The following is a 4,687-nucleotide window of genomic DNA, read 5'->3' as shown; positions in this document are numbered from 1 at the left end:
ATCGGAGAAAATTGTGTGAAATTTTTGCATTTATGACTTTCACTTTTCCCTTTCCAAGCCCATCAGTTTTTTTTCTATCAACTACCACCATGACTTTTTACCACCTGCCTCCATATCGAAACACCGTCAACAAAAAAAAAAGCCAAAAATCTACAGTATTTTGTAGTCACTTAAAACTTGCACTTTACTGTACTAACTAGAATTGAATGAGCTCTAGAACTGCGTACCCCATAAAGGCGCGTTCATACAGAAAGTCCAGCGGCGAGGAGCGAAACAAGGCGGAACAAAGCGAAGCTGCTGGTGTTCACACTGAACGAAGCGAAGCGCAGCTTTTCTCATGCACTCGGCTGCAAAGATACCATAAAAATTACCGTCAATGAAAAGCGGCAAAAATATTTGCTCAATTTTATTTAAAAGATTAGTTGCAGAATTCGGTTTTATTTGAATACATATTTTTCTATTTTGTTTGCAGCAGCGTCATGAAGCTGAAAAATTAAGTAGAAAATTCAAAATTAAAAAAAGCTTTGCTTTCAGCTCCAGAACGCTTATGAAAAAATTTGTTGTATGAACACTTTCATATAGCTACACCAATTTGAAAGCTTCACTTTGCTCGGAACGGCTTCGCCTGGTTCGGCTCCGCGTTCTGTGTGAACGCACCCTAATGCAATTTTTAAAGGTTTTGTAAGTAGGTTTTTCTAAAATTTGACACTCCCACCCACAGGGATATTTTTTGGAAGCAGGTGGAACTTCGAAAAAGGTAGCTAAATTCCAAAAAAAGTTCGCAGTAGGTAATGCTTTAAAACAAAAATGAATTTACATCGGATATAAGCCCTGATTGATATTAAAAATAAATATTTGTACGTATAGTATATGCCAAAGTTGCTTACGTCAGAAAGCGCATAGCTCGAGAATGTATTGTTCACTTTGAGCTTTTTTTTTTTTGTTGTATCATTTACAGTTGGTGAATATGAAGAAGTTATTTGTCTGTGGAAAAATTATGGACCTTGATTAAAAAAAAAAAACACAAAATAAAATCATTTGGTGCTTACGTTTCTTTCGCGGCTATGGCTCGATTGCTTCGAATATGACAACTCGAATTATTTGATGTTCTACTGTAGTGTTCGAGGGACATTATGCCGCTAACAGAATATCAAACATTGGCTAACATAGTCGCCATTAGCGATTCGTGCAGAACGAACTCAGGAAGAATGAAAAGGACACGCAGCCGCTGAACTAGCGCAAACCAAGTTACCGTGTGTTACGATTGGCGCCATGGGTCCGAATTGCCAGTATTATATTGCGCCAAAGTGCCATTCAGAGACATCATGATTGTGTTGTGTAGGTCAATGCTTAAATAACTTTTCGTTGACACATTTACCAGAACTATTGCGCGTTTTACTTTACAGCGACTTGGCAGAATAAATAGGGCTAGGGCTATTCGGGATCTTGCGCATATGCTCTTGCAATGGCATATTTGTTGCATTTGTAAGTTCACAACAATAAAATGCACATGGTTACCATGGCAGCAAGCATAAAATTTGCAAATGCAATTCCAACTGCAACTCCAAGACTATTTTCACAACATCCTGAACAGCCCTAATACGTTTTTCCGTTTCTTCATGAATGTCGGAAAAAACCAGAAGGGATTTTATTTTAATATCAATAATTAAAAAATAAAAAGACTAAACAATTTTATGCTTAAAAAAATTGAAAAGACATGAAGGAATCATATTATAAAATAAGAATAATGGTATCTTCGAAATCAAACGGTTCCTAACTTTTTCGCTAAGTCCTTTTGATTTAAAAATTTTTTGATTACAGTCTCTGATGCAAATAAAGTGATTTGACATGAAAAAAAGTATGTACAAATATTGAGCGAATTGTTTAAAAAATTTCATAGATAACGCTATAAGAACGCCAAGACACATAAACTTAAATAATTTGGGTCTACTTAGATTACGGGGTTTTTCTAAATATATATATAATGCATTTTAATTTTAAGTTTGCATTTTGAATGAAAACGAATTCAAATATTAACATGGAAAATGTTACGCATACGCCATGTGCGAGTATGGCCATTTACACGGCCCTAACATTCTTTCCTGCTCATATTTAATAAAAAAAAATCATTACGCATTTTTATTTTACCATTCACAATTTCTTTATTTATCCATAGATTTTCTTCGTTAGTCACTTAATTTTTTTTTATAAAAGAATATTATTTAACACAAATGAACAGAAAATGTACGAAAATTCTGTTATTTTTCTTTTTAATTTTTCCCTCTTAAATTTGAGCTTTCATAATAAAAACGAAAATATCTTAGGAAAATGGACTGATCTAGAAAAACATAGAATACAGATTCGTAATCTACGGCTCAAAGATAAGTTTACTTGTTTCGGCGTTTTTTTGTAATTTCAAGACTTAAGCTTTTCCCCACAGTGTAATTTCTGAAATAAAAGGAACTCACATTGTATTGGTCAATTTAACATTTTTGTTCCACGCAAGAGCAATTATAAATGCCATGCTTTTATGAGACTATAGCGATACAATTTACACCTCCACATGTACTACATTAGGCATATGACTTTTATATCTAAAATTCATTTTCCATCTACATACAAATATGTATTTTATTTCTCGGAGCTCCCTGTGTAAATTTTTTTTACAAAATTTTTGTTGGTTTTTCATCATTCCTTATGCTCTCCTCATGGGTAGAACATACATATTTAATTTTAGAAAAAAGTCCTATGCCTATTGTACATATGTACAGAAGTATGTAGGTATGTTTGTAGATATCTATGCATGAATACATGACGATCTTAATAAAAACTGACATCAACAGCAACAGCAATAATTATTAACAAGAATAACGGCACACTATGTACCTGATGTGCTCTTTGATGTGTACTTTATGGACATCAGCTGTGCAACACCTGAAGATCATTTGCGCCATCAATTATCAATGATATTAACAAATGTACACACCACAATCATAGGAAAGTACAAAAACATTCACTGGCAAAGAATTTTATTGGCTTCCGACGTCTGTATGTATTGTAAATACCTAGGTTTGTATATACACATACAGTGTGGAAGCGCAAGCGTACATACATACATATGTAAGTATGTATGTGCATATGCCTGCATTAAACTTCTACATATCTGGCATAGAATTGTTTGCAACTTTTATTGGAAATTTGTTTCAATTTAATGCCCGAGCTGCATTCTTTGCAATGCATCAGCGAGAGCCGGTGGCAGCGGCGATACGCAAATGTGCACATCAGCTGTTGCCTTAGCTTTTCCTGTGGCATGTTAAGCTGCATGCCGCCACACACCTAACACGTGTGCGCGACTTAAAAATACTTTTACTATAGGCGAGTGCATAAATGAATATAAATACGTACCGTCATATGTATGTATATACATATGTGCTTCTATAGAGTGAATATGTTTGTATGTAAATGCGCATATAAATAAGAAATTGTTTCTTAATTGAAAACAGCTGAGAGGCAGATGTATTTAGATATGGATTTTTACATGCCATTATAGGAGTAAAGATACTCACGGAATGCCTAGGCATACATACGTAAGTATGTATGTATGTATGTTTGCATGATTTGGTTTAAGTATGGATAAAAGCGTAGACTTCCGTATGTTAAATAGTATATATATATGTACTTAGTATTATGACAGCATGCCATTTGAATTTTTAGAATTACTTCATTTCTCAAATATAAAAATTTATACCAGATAAGAAGCATGACTTTCTAACTCAAAATATACATATATTAAAATTCGAAAAAGTATACAAATAAATTTGAATTCAATGGCCTTGGAATTCCTCACTCCTTCAGATACTCAAACCCTAGGTAAATATGCTACTCAGTGACAAGAACATCGATATACATATCTAAGGTTAATTATTGAGCCCTGGTTTAAGAACGAAACAGTAGAGAAGGACAGAGAATTCCGCTTAAACAACTACATATGTACAAAAGTGGGGTGGGTAAACCGCGGGCGAGTCCAGGGCTTCGGAGCGCAGCGGAGCAAAGGATTTTAGCTGGATCAGAGGACTAAAAAAATTAATTAGCTCCTTAGCTCCTTAAAGAAAAATTTACAGTTAATAATTTTACTTAAATGTTTTTTATTTTTTATTTTTTTTTTTTATATTTGCTATCGAAAACAACCACGCTAATTAAACTTCCATTATATTTGTTTTACTTTGCAATACTGTTCTTTGATCAATGACCAGCATAATCTGAGCCAGTATAACACTTAAATGGCTTATACTCAATGTTTTATTACAGTTTCAGACGTTTGCATTGATCCTAGAAAATTGTATTGACCTCAAAAGAGAAGAAATCATTTTCATACGTGTTATTCCTATGGGAAATATAAACTCTCCATGCGCGAACTCTTAGAATTATCGTTGAGAGGGGAGATTCATGGAGGATCATTACTATACCGAATACTAAAATCTTAGTTAGGTTCTGGTCGCATTGCAGGATTTTTGAAGTGAAATTTCTTCTACGAGTTCGGAGATTCTTGCGTTTAATATTTAACACCAAGTCATAAAATCTGCATCTGAAGATGATGAAGATGAAGATGAAGATGAAGATGACGATGAAGATGAAGATGCAGATGAAGATGAAGATGAAGATGAAGATGAAGATGAAGATGAAGATG

At 34.0% G+C, this 4,687-nt stretch overlaps 1 protein-coding gene across 1 annotated transcript in view; it reads left to right on the top strand.

Annotated features, from left to right (window-relative positions):
- Positions 1-4,687, top strand: part of LOC118746679 (bifunctional peptidase and arginyl-hydroxylase JMJD5-like) — a gene marked incomplete at its 5' end in the record, with an annotated part of 146,810 nt that overhangs the window by 121,492 nt on the left and 20,631 nt on the right.

Source organism: Rhagoletis pomonella, unplaced genomic scaffold (genome assembly GCF_013731165.1).
Source record: "Rhagoletis pomonella isolate Grant_MI unplaced genomic scaffold, Rhpom_1.0 Rhpom_scaffold_00011, whole genome shotgun sequence".
Classification (NCBI taxonomy): domain Eukaryota; kingdom Metazoa; phylum Arthropoda; class Insecta; order Diptera; family Tephritidae; genus Rhagoletis; species Rhagoletis pomonella.
This window is presented reverse-complemented; position numbering and strand designations above follow the sequence as displayed.